The sequence below is a fragment of the Magnolia sinica genome, chromosome 10 (assembly GCF_029962835.1).
Source record: "Magnolia sinica isolate HGM2019 chromosome 10, MsV1, whole genome shotgun sequence".
In the NCBI taxonomy this organism is placed as follows: Eukaryota; Viridiplantae; Streptophyta; class Magnoliopsida; order Magnoliales; family Magnoliaceae; genus Magnolia; species Magnolia sinica.
In genome coordinates this window covers 4288915-4304378 of record NC_080582.1, presented here as the reverse complement: position 1 = coordinate 4304378, position 15464 = coordinate 4288915, and the positions used below count along the sequence as shown (strand labels likewise).

Here is a 15464-nt window from a genome sequence, read left to right as displayed (position 1 = left end):
CAGCTACATTTCATTGAGTCATTTCATCAAACACTTGGTGAGCAACAACAATATCAAAGTAACCGAGTCACTGAACTGGTTTGATTTGAGTTGGGTTCGATCTAAGTCGAGTCAAGCTCGAGCAAGCTTGAACTGACAGTGAAGTGTGAACTGACCGTGGGTGTACTAACAAGCTAAAAAAAAAAGCTTGAACTTAGTTTGAAATTTTTTCAAACTAAAAAGTAAATTTGACTCAGCTCGAACTCAGATCTGACTCTTTTTTTGGATCAACTGTTAAAAAAATCCGTTAAAATGAATAGACGGAGTGGATAAATAACATATATCATGGTGGGCCCTACAAGACTTAAAAACTAGGAATCGGATTGGCTACTCCCTCTGACACCCGCCCCTGGCTGGTGGTTGGTGCTCCGTGGGGCCCACCATGATGTATGTGTTTCATCCATTCTGTTCATCCATTTTTATAGATCATTTTAATAATTTACAAAAGAGAATTATAGGGATATAAATCTTAGGTGGACTACACCACAGGACAAAAATAATGATTGGATATCCACTATTAAAATCCTCCTAAGGCCTAATGTGCTATTTATTTGACATCCAATCTGTTGATTAGGTCATAAATACCCAGATGAAGGGAAAAAATAAATATCATCTTGATCTAAAACTTTTATGGCCCCCAAAGTGTTTTTAACGGTCAACGTTCATTAAACACTGTTTCTTGTAATGTGGTCCACTTGAGATTGAGATATAACTCATTTTTTATTTTATGCTATAAAATGATCTATAAAAGTAGATGGATGGAATGGATGAAACACATACATCATAGTGGGGCCCACAGAGCACCGACCACTAGCCAATAGGGGAAGTAGCCAATCTGTTTCCTAAAAACTAAGCCCCTCCCAAAACCAAATCCCGCGCCCGCCCTCCCGCCCCTCCCAAAACCCAAATCCCTCAAACCTCTCTCGCGCGCCCACCCCTCTCCCAAACCCTCTCTCTCTCTCTCTCTCTCTCTCTCTCTCTCTCGCGCGCGCGCGCAGAATACAAGCCGCACTGCCGAATCCCTCTTTTCTCCGATCAGAGAAATCCTCTGCCATTGATCTCTCTTCTTCCAATCGGACAGTTACTCCTGGCTTCCTTTCAGATAGAGAAGTCCCTAACTTTGGAGGTTCTGCTATTTCAAATGTTGTTTCTAGTGGTGGTGGTGGTGGAGTTACTGCTGTTTCATCAGCTCCAAGAGCTTCTCATGAGGCTGATTCAAATGGATCTTCTTCTATTGTGAGTTGCCATAAGTGTGGAGAGCAGTTTGGGAAATGGGAGGCTGCAGAAGCACATCATCTCTCCAAGCATGCTGGTATTTGTTTTTTCTTTTAATTTTTAAAATTTTGGATTTTTGATATGGATATGGTGGATTTCATCTTTATTGATATTACTTTGTATTTTGGAAATGACATTTGCATCCACCCTGATGAATTTTCATGCACCCATTTTAGGTTAGGTTTTGGGAATTGGAATTGCTCTTGATGTGTTTTTTCCCCTTGGGGAAAGGATATAAACCCCTAATTGATTGATTTTCATGCACCCATTTTTCCATTTTTAAATACCACATTTTTGTACTGCAATTCACAAAAGATGAAGGGATTTGGGATTTCTCGATAATCAAATTCAGAGAGAACTGATTCTTCTTCTATCCTCAGATTTTTGCATTCTAGAACTCTTGTTTCATTGCTAGAATATAAGCATTTAATTCTAGTGATTTTTTTAGGCATTAGGGTTGTTGGCCAAATGCTTCAGCTAACCAGTACTCCTCATGATAGATGTATGTAGAGTCAGGCTGACCCTTTTGAATTCTTCAAAAAAATGCTATATCACTCTCATGATTTGTTATCTTTATGCTTTTCTGTGATCTAGGCCATTGGTATGATGGGCCACACGCTGCATTGCTTGATTCCTGCATTCTTTTGTGCTCTTTGGAAAGCATTCTTTAAAGGCTGGAGGTGGCAAGAATTTAGGGCCTGCAGCATTAACTATTGGCTTCCTCTGTGTATGAGGTCTGCTTGAGATGAGGTCTGCTTGGGATGGAAGTTCATACTCTGCCATCTCAATCATCAACATCATCATCATTAAGCCTTATCCCAACTAATTGGGGTCGGTTACATTAATCCTTTTTTTCCCTGATTTATGTGGTGTTTGGATCCGTGGGCCATTCACATTAAACGACACTAGAAGGCATATCAATATTCAACATCCTCCTGCCATGTGTACTCAGGGACATGGAAGCTATTTTGTTAATTTGAAATAGTTGTAATCACAATTTGAAGACTACCTTAAACAATTGCAGTTTTGTTAATTTCTACTCTATTGAACTAATTATTTCAATTCAATTTGATTGTGCATCCAAACACTTCTCCATCTAGTCCCATACAGTCAGTGAACATATTCCAATTGTATATGGACTGTTGGCTGTTACACTTTTGACCATTCATTTTGAAGCTGAAAATCACATGGCCTGCATTGCCCATTGTGTAAAGAAGAAATGAAAGATGCTGCTTGAAAATCACAGGTTGGTGGCAAATTATCTCTAATATGTTCTCTTTTTTTTTAAAATTTTAAATTTAATTTTTATGGGATATGATTGTAGGATGTGCATTTCCAATATATTAATTGTAAGTTGCAGCTATCTTTGTGTTATCTACAAAAAAATTTCAGCAAAATTTTATTTTGTCATCCATAGATTTTCTCCTCCTCCAAGTCAATCCATTGGTCATAGGGAAATCAACTGGGACAAGTAAAATTTCTAATTTCTCCAATTTTAAGTGATTCTTTTTATTGGCCAACAAGGAGTCGAGATGGTTTCCTATGGGATTGCCACCAATTGTGTTGTAGTGCTGATTTTGTGTTTCTGTTTGTGGCCATGTTTGGATTGTGCTTCTAAGGGTTGCTTGTAGGCTGGGTTTTTAAATTTGTTTTTAAATTATTATTTTTATATATTTTACACACTCACACTCACACACACCCTGCACACTCATGCTAGTGGAATTTCACCACCCATGGGTACTCGAACCCTTGACCGGGTGTTGAAACTCCTGAGAGTCTACCACCCAAGCAAGAGTAAGGACCCACTTGTAGGCTGGTTATTTGTAACCAATTATGGAAAAATGCCAGCACATTGTCAGTTTCAAGAGGGGCCTTAAAAATTCACTTCCTCTGGTTTTAGTATTTTCTCTGCCTTCAGTATCAGCAACATGTGAAATCTTAGTACGCTAGTGTAGATAATAGCTTTATTCTGGTTGGGAAATGTTGATTGCAAGCTTGGAATCATTAGCAATTCATAGTACTATCTTTTCTGGTTTTACAGGTGAAGCTTAGGGAGATGAAGCCAGGTGTCTTGTCACAGGAACTAAAAGAAGCTTTTGGTATGCCAGATGGTGCCCCTCCTCCCTGGCTTATCAACATGCAGGTGGGATGAGCAAATAAGTATTTACAAATCAGTCAAATATAACTAGAAAGAACAAAATGCAGAAACAAACAGCATCATTGTAAATGGCACTTTGAAATGATTCAACAAACTCTTCAATTGTAAGTGTGCACCACTTGTAATGTGTGAGGATTGCTAGCCTTCCATTTGGTAGATCCCACTGGGTCAATGGCCTGACCCAGCCAAGCGATGACAACAAGGATGGCTGCGATCTTTGGCCTGCAGTCTGGGCTGGCTTGGGACTAGGTTCTTTACCTCATGTGCTCTCTTTAACTTATGTTCATCATGGCCTGCATTGGCCCGACTGAACCCATTTGTTACCCTACAATACACCATCTTGAGATGGAAACATGACATTTCCACAAGGGTTGGGCTTTCCAGATATGTATGTATGCATGTATATATGTATGTTTAAACAAAATTAAAACTCACCTTGCTCCCTTGATTCCATACATATACACACATGCATATATGTATATCTGTATATACCTAAGATGTATGTATATGTATGTACACAAACCTATGTGGCGATTGTGGGTTTTCTTTAGTTTAAACATTTTCTATTTTACTATCCAGAAAGCGTTTTTGCCCATGATTACTCTTATTATATGTGATCACAAAAATCTTATTTTTCTTGTCAATCTGTCACTTGTGTAGAACATCCAAAAATCAGCAGGGTCCACCAACAGGTGTTGCCTATCTAAGTAAATAGGTCAACCTGATTTTTACAGCAGGTGATATTTGGTGGGGTCCATCTTTTCATAGGTGGGATGTTAGCAAACATGACAGGTTGGTGGGAAGGAGGGGACTGTGTGAATCATTTCTCCTATTCATTATGAAGGGAAAAAAAAAAATCATTCACTAAGTTAGGAATTGTGTATGGGATAGATCCAGGGATTTGCGCTTCTCATTTACGGTTTCTCAAATTTTGTAGCTTTAAATGTTCTAATCATGCGTTTGCTTACACCATTGAAAAAAAGAATCATGTGTTTGCATACAAGGCGAGGGTGATTTATAGCTTGTGGACATGTTCTTGCTTCTTCTCATTTAGGCACACATACACACATCCATCCATATATCCATATATATATGGATGGATATAGCAAATGAATGTAATTTGAGAGCAAGTGATATGTATCAATTTTCAAGAGGCAAAACTAGGTTTTTGAGATGATTTTATTTGTTTCTGTTTTTATGTTTACGTTTGTTGATTATTTTTCCATGAATTTGGTACCTCAATAAGTAAAAAAACAAACAGAAGCCATTACCTGATTAACTTTTCTGAATTTTGCAAATTTTAGAAAATATATGAGAAGGTTTTCGCTAGTTCTGATATTTTTCTCTTATCATTTGATTATTTATTTATTGTCTTTTGAAAGACAGCTTTTTCTCTTGTTATTTGATTGGATAGTTCCATCTTTTTTCAAAGCATAAACTGTCAGATTGATTTTCTTTTATCCTTACTGTAGGTATGATGGCCAACGAGCTCAGATTTTGTGCTCTTGCATCCCCCATGTGGGTTGGATGAATCACCATGGTAATAGAGATGGTGGAAAAAAAAGGAAGTAGTAGTCTAGCCTGTTTTGGGCCTCAGTTCTTATATGATCTTCATGCCTTGAGTTTGTGCTAGTGTGGCTCATGGTTCAGTTATCCAAACCACTAATATGATGGGTTTCTCTGTTGATGACCCACACACCAAAGTTCCTCAAGATTGAAATATTCCAACCCTTCAATACCCAGCCAAGAAGTACACATTTAAGAAAGAAAAAATAGTGATAGTTCGAACTCAATAGAAAACTGGCCAAATATCAATGACTAGGATCTGGCAATCTTGGCTTCTTCTTTTTTTTTTTTGAGTGCATCACATCAACAATTTAAACCATTGAACCATGTAGTTTGGCATGCACAAAACTTGTGGCAGTGACAGATGTTGATAAGCCTTCATACTTCTTTGTCATTTTACGTCTGCTTATTTATAACATGTGGGCTTTTCTCTAGATTGGTCATAACATGTTCTAGTAGAGGAACCTAGTTCAAATGATGCTGGTTCTTTAGTTCTCATTTTTGGTCCCTTGGTTATTGGACCTTATCATAAAAGCTACCTTCTCCTATGGTCCATCTGCTTTGTATTATTTCCTGTCAGAGGAGGAAATGGAGATCCTTCTACTAGAAACTGCAGATTTTACTGTAGATTTCACTGGCGCAAAGCTGCAAAATATATTTTAGTTACTTCCTAATGAATTGTTTCTATTTTCCTATTAGGAGATTTTTTTAAAACCATCTTGCAACTGATTGGTAGGAATGAACCTGGAATTTTAATTGCTAGAAAGGATTTAGACTACATTGGATGAGAAGAACTGTTGGAAGCCTTGAAGAGGGTAGGCGTTTTGTTTTGTTTTTTTCCCACTTACATGGATAATTATAGTGTTTCACTAATTCAACTGTGTACACATGTTCTCAATCTACCCACTTGCAGCAAAAGGGTACGTTTGAAACCGGTCAAGAAGATAGTACTGAAATTCTGGAGGAGTTAAAGCTGAGGTTGGCATACAGGGAAGCAGCTGTGGCTGTTCTTGCATGCTACAAACCAAATCCTCACCGTCCTTTCACTGAGGTCAATGCTAGAATGATTTCTTTATCAGTCGATAATTTGTTTCAAGATCAGAGGCTTATTTGTGTTAAACCACATCTGGAATTTGTTGCAGACTAATATTCGTTCCATTCGCAGCAAGCCAAATATGCGTTATGTTGAGACTACCGGAAGGTTTTTTTGAGAAAGTTAGATTATGTAGAATCTATAGTCCGTGCATGTGCCCGTAAGTCTTATATCTCTCTTTCCTTTAATTACTCTTTTTTTTTTTGTCCTTGTGCCAAATAGTTCACTGTTCAGGTGCATAAGCCAATCAAATTATCATTGGCTTATGGATCTAGTGAATGCATGTCACATGTGCAGTAATGACATGGGGCATGGTACCTCCCTTGCCTCCAATGGCACTGGATCTGGTCCCTTTCTGGTTACTTGAGTGTGAATTTCACACAATTTTGCTTGGTGCACTCCATCTTGACTCAGGTGTTTATTGTCTCATTTGAATTTTCTGTTATCTGTAGAGTTTTTCAGCGGTACTGGGTCCGAATGGAAGTGGTAAAAGCAACATCATAGATGCAATGCTCTTTGTATTTGGGAAACGAGCTAAGCAGGTAAGCTCCATTTATATGTGGGAATCTAATCTGGGTCATAGATGCAATGCTCTTTATATTGATTTGTTGCAAAACTTTCATAATTCCTTGTGACATTTTTAAATTTTAATGTTATCCATGTCATTGATATAAGAATGTGAACCTTTCATCCACGACTAAAGTTTTTCCTTTATATAGCAATATCACAACCCTTTAAACAATGACTCTTTTACATTTAGTCTCTCTTTTTTTTTTCTTTTTGTTGATTGTCCTATTGATGATCGATTGCAAGTAATATATAGCCAATGGTCCTGCGTGCAATGGGAAGAAGTCCGCTGTTATTTTTTAATGGAGAAGAGCAGTAATATTGGTCTTCATTTTTTGAATTGGTAAAAGTTTCCTACATTTTGAGGTTTTAGGAGTTTAAACTAACACCCTTTTATTTTCTTTCGTATTGATTTTTGGGGATGGATTTGCCATTGCAGCTGGAGGTAACCAAAATTTACATCTTCTTCATTTTTGGTTATACACCGGTTTGGGTATATGTTTTAGGTTATGAGATATATATATATATATATAATTCTTTAAGTGGAACTTTTGAGGGGGTGATAAGGCCTGCCAAGGCTGGTGATGGATCTGGCAAGAAGGATGTGGTCGCAGTGTAGCCTGGCCCTAGCAACTAGGTGGAATTGAATAGACCCTTATGATTTATTATTATTTATTTATTATCATGTTCACATGACATGGTTATAGTAGATTTGAGTGTTATTTGAATGAGCTTATCATAATGTCATAATGTCTTCTGATTGTTTCTATGGTAAATGAATTTGCTAGATTGCTCATCAAGGTTCTTTTACTCAAGGAATGAGCTATATGCATTCCCAGGTAAAGATTTCATCTCAATATCACTTGCTTACTGAAAATATAAATCTTGAAATTTGATATTGTATATACTATTCAGTGGCATTTTTGTATGAATGCAAACCTTTTTTCTTCAATGGGCCTAAAGATTTGATTTTGTAGGAAGCCAAATCCTTGGAGAAAGATTCTATTTGTCACATTTGGGCATGGGAAATGTGATTCTGTTGAATCCAGAAAATTTGTTTGGATACTGGGAAAGAATTGAAAGGAATTTTATGGTGCAGGTACCTATTTATAAAAAAAAAATTCAAAGAAGTGAATGATTAGATTTTATGTTTTGAATGATTAGATTTTATGTTTTTCAGGTGATGTTAGAGTTGGCATAGTATTTCATAGGGAATGGTTAGATTTTATGTCTGATAAAGGGTTTCCTAAGAAAACTTGGAAGTGTACGTTGATATGCAGAGCTGGCTGGTTGTAGAATTGCTACTGAAATGCAAAAGAATTCACTGTTAAAACAGGGGACAATAGGAAAGCAACAAAAACTGCGATCCTCGCCAGCATGACAGTATTTATAGGGGTGGCCATCTTGGGTTCAAGCTTATACTACTGTAAATGGGGCAAGAAGAGCACAACGAGGTTAACTTCTACCTGAGAATCACAAAATCCTGGACATTCTTAGGCCTTATTTGGTAGACACTTAAAAATGATTTGATCTCATTTTAATTAACAATAAATATGTAAACTTCTACCAGAGGATTTAGTTATCCTTTAAAAAAAAAAAAAAAACAACCAAGGATATTTACAAAACTTTTTTGTATACTACGTAGTTTGGGTACGTATGTTGAAAATATTTTTACCTACGAAAATGTTAGTAGGTAAAAGTTTTGTAAATAAAATTACAACGTTGGTAAAAGTCTTATCTTTGCCAACGAAATTTGTTTTCGTTGGTAAAAGTTTTTCCCCTCGGTCTTTTAGCAACGAAATTTTCGTTGGCAAAAACATTTACCTACGTGGGTAGTGTTGTTAGCTACGAAAACGTTCGTAGGTAAAAGTCTTAACAAAGTTTTTAATTTCGTTGGTAAAAGTCTTACCATTGCCGACGATGACATTTTATCGTCGATAAAAGTCTGTAGCCACGGCTTTTTACCAACGAATTTACTGACAAAATATTTCGTAGGTAAAACTCTTTGCCTACGAAATAATATCATTTACCTACGAAATGTTTCGTAGGTAAAAGTGAAATTTCTTGTAGTGCTTTTGTATGCTTACTAAAACAACAACAACAACAACATCACCATCTAAGCCTGGGAAGATCACCACATATGGCCCTCGCTAGCCAAAGTAAGGGCCCTACACAACCACCATCTGCTAGACATGTGGCCCCACCATTCACTAAGAGTGGGTAAGCCCTACATATGCCATATGTGTGGACATTTAATGAGGAACATGATGTAGAGTGTCTCGCGGACACTTTTATGACAAAGATGGACCAGAGAAGACTAATTGGAGGCAGAAGTGATCAGGACCGTTGGAACCTTAAAATAATCGTATCTTGCAAAATAGAATAAGTTTTTCAACGTAACATATAACATTTTGGGTGGGAGAAGCTACTTTAGTCAACCAACCCAAGTTGTCCACGCCGGATTTTGTTTACACCCCAAGTATAGGGTTGTGATGTAGTAATAAACTCGGTAAGACCGAGGTCGAATCCACAAGGATTGAAACCTGTATGTAATCTAAAAATAACCAAACCTAGAACTAGATAAATATGAAATCTAAATTAACCGAATATAAGGGAATAATGGTGAAATAGTAAACTAAAATATGTAGAATTCAAAGGTAGGGAACTAGGGTACCAAGGATCCACTTGTAGCAATTAGGAAGCTACCTTGCATTGATTCAAGGATACAACTAGAATTAGAGTCCTATCCTATCCAATTTGTAGGAAGAAATTTGTTAGATCTCTGAACTTCTCATGGATCTAATCATCAATATATAAGAGTTGTGAAGATTTGGAAATGATCCCGTCACCTAACCATGCCCAGGAGACTATAGCAAACAACAGCAATTCACCAATCTCACAGCCAATTATGAGAGAATTGTGAAGGTTAGGAAGGGTTCCATCACCCAACCATGCCCATGAGACTATAGTGAAAAACAGGGTTCCCAAGTTCACAACCTCAATACATAAAAAAGGAATATCTCAAGCTATCGCATATCTATTGTAATTTGAGTCACAACAAACCATTAAAACTAAAAACATTTTTTATAATCAAACTAAAATCCATGAGAGTTCAATGAAGCATGAATCAAAACAAAACAAACATCTCAATCACGCTACAAGCTTCACCTCTTAGCCCTAACTAAGAGGTTAACCCGATCATAGACATGAGTGGCTAAAATCTCTTAATAAAATAAACTAAAGGAAACAGAAAAACTCGTTTAACCGGCCCACACTCCACGGCTGCTCACGTCTCCCGATGCCTCCACGGCTGCACGTTCCAAAAGATGGATTCCCTCTTCTCTCTCTCACATCTTCTGTATATAGGTGATGTGGTCGGCTGGAGAGGTCGGTTGCAAGGAACCGACCTTTCTTACGCATGCCAATTCGCAAAAAAACAAACCGCAAGGAAATCGTGCGATTAGCCTGGTATTCGGGATGGTGAAAGCCTGGCCTTATTCCGCCTTCATGGATGGGGTCGTGGCCACCTTTTACAACGTATGGACAGTCCTAATCACAGTTCTGATCCTCTCTACGACCGTATAACAGCCTAGAACGTCTGGGTTTCTCGGTTGCGCCGTAAACAGGGCCTGCGAAAGCCTTGCGTTGTGCTGATGGTGGGGCCTACTTCGCGGTCGTTTTAAGAAATCCACTCCGTCCACCGAATTCCTCTCAGAATTTAGGTCGTAATTGTTATTTTTGGTCGTCTGATGATGAGGCCCACAAGATATTGTTCTCTGTCGTTCATCTTACGTTTGAACAGTTTAGATCAATTATCTGCTATCTTTTGAAATACTGCCACTAGGCTTGAGTGAGAGGGTTCATGTGAGTCTCATGGACGGTCCAGATCGTACCGTCGATGCACGGTGGTGGCCAACAAGACCCAACCGAGGGCTCTGTTCGAAGCAACAGAGAACGCAGTTTCCATTTTTGAATTGTAGTTGGTCAACACCCTGTTGACCGACTTCACTAGCTAAGTAAACAGCGGTTGTACACCGACTGTGCACTCACACCCAAGAATGTGGGGTCCACCTTGATGTAAATGAGAAATCCAAGCCATCCATAAGTTTTTTAAGATAATTTAAGGGGTAGAACCTAAGTTTGAAGAATATATAGAGATCAAGTGGGCCCAAAACTGATGGTTTATGATATGATCTGTTAGTTGGGACACTTTCACAGGGATCCAATGGGTGAAATTTGACATGTACGGTTAATTTATGTTCTTCAGACCATATATGAAGTTTCGAGCTGAATGGATGGTGGGAACCATGTGATCTTGTATTCTGGACGATTTTTAGGCCACTTGAACTTCAGTTTCTCGATTTTCTCGTATCTCAGGCATATAACTTCCTCGATCTTGGTCCCCTGGGGTCCGTCCCTTGCCTTGGTGACTTCTGAGCATTAAATTCATGCTTTTAGTACTATTTTTTAGTCCAAACTCCTAAATTCACCTTGCAACATAAACATAAGTAAAATAGGATGTTAAGCATTATCATATACGTAAAATCAAGTAATAATTGGGGTCTAATATGCAATAGTTGACCCTCAACAAATTTTTACTAGACTTCATGGTTTTTGGTCAAAAATAGTAAGTGTCCAATTTCGCTTAACCACATTATTCTCCTAATTTTTTTAAGCCCTTTTCATGTTGGCACGATTCCTAAAACTCAAAGGATCAGGAGTTATGATCGAACTAAAGCTAACTATAACTAGTAAAAATGAAATTAAAATGGACTTTCGACCATCGATCTAATGAAATCTTGCAAATCCGGTGTGGGCAACCCAGCATAGTGGGGTTGGTTGGATAAAGTAGCTTCTCCTACCCAAAATCATATATTGCATGTTGAATAACTCATTCTGGTTTGCGAGATACACCTACTTTAGGATTCTAACGGTCCTGATCACTTCTACCTCTAATCAGGCCTTCCCTGGTCCATCTTAGTCACGAAAGTGTCCGCAACACCCTCTACATAAGTACAGTGGCCTGATTTTTGTACTTCTCTTGATTGTTCATCCTACCATTAATAAGGTACGGATGTCCTCCACGAGTGTCATGTTGGGAGGGAAATACATCATGGCACCACAAGTTGTTGTGGCATTAGGAACTATACAAGAGGAAACATAGGATGCACAAGAGGGGGTTGTGCTAACATATCTTATAATTCCTCTGCACATACGGAAAAATATCTGAAGACAGTGTTTTAGGAGTATGGCCAATCCATGGTGGTATACAGGAGACCAATGGTCTAGATTACCGAATCATGGGCTCCACTTGTCAAAACCAAGGACTCACCCCTCTTGAGCAAAAGCTGATTGTTGCATATCTTATAATTCCTCTCACATGATATTGCAACTAGAGAAAATCCTAGCAATTCTCTAAAATGGTTAAGGTTGTGTTTGGTTGCACCAAATATTGTAAAATTTTCATGATTAAATGATATAGAACGGGTCACGGATACTTTCATGACCAAGATGGACCAGAGAAGGCTCGATCGGAGGTGGAAGTGATAAGGACAGTCAAAACCTTAAAACAGTCATATCTCCCAAACTGGAATCAATTTTTTGTTGCATCGTATATGATTTTGGGTAGGAGAAGCTACTTTAGCCAGGCAACCCCTCTATGTTAGGTTAATCATGCCTAATTCGTGAGATTTCATTATATCGATGATCAAAAGTCCATTTTATTTTCATTTTTACTATAAATTGTGAGTTTTAATTTGATCATAACTTTTGATCCTTTGAGTTTTAGGAATCATTCCCAACATGAAAAGGGCTTAGAAAAATTAGGAGAATAACGTGGTTAGGCCAAATTAAACGCTATTTTTTGCCAGAAACCATGAAGTCTAGTAAGAATCATGATAGTCTATAAATACTATTTATAGTAAGTCACATTTTTAGAGAGTTCGAGTATGAAACTTCGTCCTGGGTTTGAGTTCACTATTTAAAATATTGTAATTTCATATTTTATTATCAATCAATTTATTTCAAATTATTAAAAATTATTTATGTTTTCATCCCTCGTAGATTCAAGGAATCTCTATGAGGAGTCCAAAGGGACTCCATGAATTTGGAGTAGTTATCCTTGAGGAAGACAGTGATTGACATTATCACGTCTTTTGTTGAGGGTCAAATATTGCATATCAGACCCAGTTGTTACCTAGATTTACGAACATGATACCGCTTAATGGCCTGATTAATCGTGTTTGTAATGTAGAGTGTATGTACGAGCCTGGACCGAAAAGGGTGCTTAAAAGCATGGACTTAACGCTCTAATGACACCAAAGCATGGGACGGACTCCAGAGACCCAAGATCGACAGAATTATACGTCAGAGATCAGAGAAAGTCCAGCCACTCATCTTAAACAGGCCTAAAAGACGTCCAGAATACAAGATCATAGGGTTCCTACCATCTGATCAAGTCGAAACTTCATACGTGGCCTGAGGACCACAAATTAACCATACACGGTGAATTCCAACCTTCAGATCCCTCCAGAAGTGGCCCAACGGACAGATCAGCCCCTAAAATCTTGATTTGGGGCCCGCCTGATATCTGGATACACTTGAATTTCATTATCAACGCCTTAAAGTGGATGAGGAAAAGGATGGACGGAACGGATTTCTCACAAAAATCTCAGTGGACCCTACTCAAGAGAATGCACGTGCACAATGTGCATGCACTCGCTGTGCACCGCCAGTGTCCCAATCGGTTAGCATTACGCTGACCGACATATTCTCAAATTTTCAAAAACGCTCCAGCGTTTCACACTGCAGCTGCGGTTCTGGCCAGTGGGCCCCACTAGACGCCTGGAGCGATGATCAGAGCCGTCCATTCGTTCCAAGGGTTAGCCAAAACCGATGCCTAGGTTTCCTTTCTCCTTCATGCAAGCATACGGGTGAAGATCTTAACCGCACGCAAGATGAACGGTAGCTCAGAAAATCGTATGGACCACACCGATTCTAGTTCAAAAATAGTCCTTTTCGAATGATGTTTCGAGTGCATTCCAATGAACGGAGCGGATTGTCCTAAACACGTGGATCATAGGCCCACCGATCATCAAAACAGAATTCCGGAAGCTCTGTTTCGCAACGGAGCCTGCGAAAATTTATGTTGGGCCACCATCTGAATTAATCAGGACGATCAGAGCCGTCCATTCGTTCCAGAAGGTCGAACCGACCGTACAGAAGGAGTTTCTCCAAACCCATGCACACACACTCAAAAGAGTCTTGGCCAAACGCAGTCGGACGGTAGAACGATATTCTTGATGGGCCACACTATATGCGACCCGAACAACATCAAATCCGACCGGTTTTGCGAGACTAATCCAATGGCCGGAATGGATTTATGGTCTGACGATCGATCCTAGGCCACACAAAGCGTCAGCGCAAGCAACTTGCGACAACATCGTCCGAGACCCGATTGATCCGGGCCATTCAGGGACCATTGACAGAATCGGTCCGATGATTGTGACTGTCCAAATCCAACCCAGGCGACCACCGATCAAGTCCAAGGAGCCTGGATGGCTTGGATCTAGCATATGAGGCAATCATGGGCCCCACCAACAGAGAAGCTCGGTCCGCAAGTCTGGCTTGCGCACGCTGCTGCGTAAGAAGTCCCACCAACTCTCGGGCTTTGGGGCTATAAGAAAGAAGGAGGAAAGCATAGAGGGCATCGGTTGCAGGAGTGGACGAGCAGGGTGGGGTCTTGGCTTTGACGAAGGAGGAGAAACGGAGAGAGAAAGGGAGCAGGAGCGTGGCTGCTGGCACGTTAGTTGGGACGTGGGAGAAAGAGGGAGGAGCCTAGTTTTCCTCTTCCTTTACTTTATATTTCCTTTATTTTTTTAATGTTCAGCCCATCCATGTGTAGCTAATCCTCTTAGCTGGGGCTAAGAGGTGAAGCCTGTAGCGAGATGGGAGACACTATTTCATGCATTTAATTTGAATTTCTGAACTAAACTTGGTTTCAAGTTGATTATTAAAAGAATATTTTCTCAGTCTTTAATGGTCTGTTGTGACTGGAATTACAATGGGTTTGCAATGGCTTTGAATATCTCTTTTCCTCTTTTTATATTTATGAAGTCAAGAAGCCCTGTTGTTCATCATTGTCCCCTGGGCATGGTAGGATGACAGTACCTTCCTGATCTTCATAAATTGTTGATTGGTTGGTAATTAGTTTAATCCTGTTGTTTGCTTTGTCTCCTGGGCATGGTTAGATGATGGAATCCATTCTAATTCATATACCTCTCATCTCTTGAAAACCAGATCAAGTCAGTTTGATTTCCATAAATCTTTATGCAGGCATAAGATCTCCCTGATCCCTACAAGTGGATCTTCTGAATCTCTAGTTTCCTTCCTCTGAATTCCTTAAAGTTTTAGATAATTATTCCGCAATTATTCCCTAAATTCTATTTGCTTTAGATCGCATCTTAGACTAGTTCTATTTCTACCTAGTTTCAGGGAACGTACAAGTTTCAGTCCCTGTGGATTCGACCTCGATCTTACCGAGTTTATTACTACATCACAACCCTATACTTGGGGTGTGAACATCTTTCCCTGCGTTAATTGGTATCAGAACGAGGGTTCCCCTCGGACTGATAGTAATTAATAATGGAGTGGACCAAAATCTTGTGGATGGTGATATAGGTATTCGTTATCTATTAGGAAGAATGGAAGCTTTCCACAGGAAAAATTAGTTGACCATACAAGGGATGCAGACAAACCTCGACCATA

At 39.1% G+C, this 15464-nt stretch overlaps 1 long non-coding RNA gene across 1 annotated transcript; it reads left to right on the top strand.

Annotated features, from left to right (window-relative positions):
• The first annotated feature begins 5084 nt into the window (after positions 1-5084).
• LOC131257322 (uncharacterized) lies at positions 5085-6731 on the top strand. The gene is made up of 3 exons (XR_009177312.1): positions 5085-5853; positions 5952-6239; positions 6584-6731. It is a non-coding gene; the product is annotated as an uncharacterized LOC131257322 (long non-coding RNA).
• The last annotated feature ends 8733 nt before the right edge of the window (positions 6732-15464 follow it).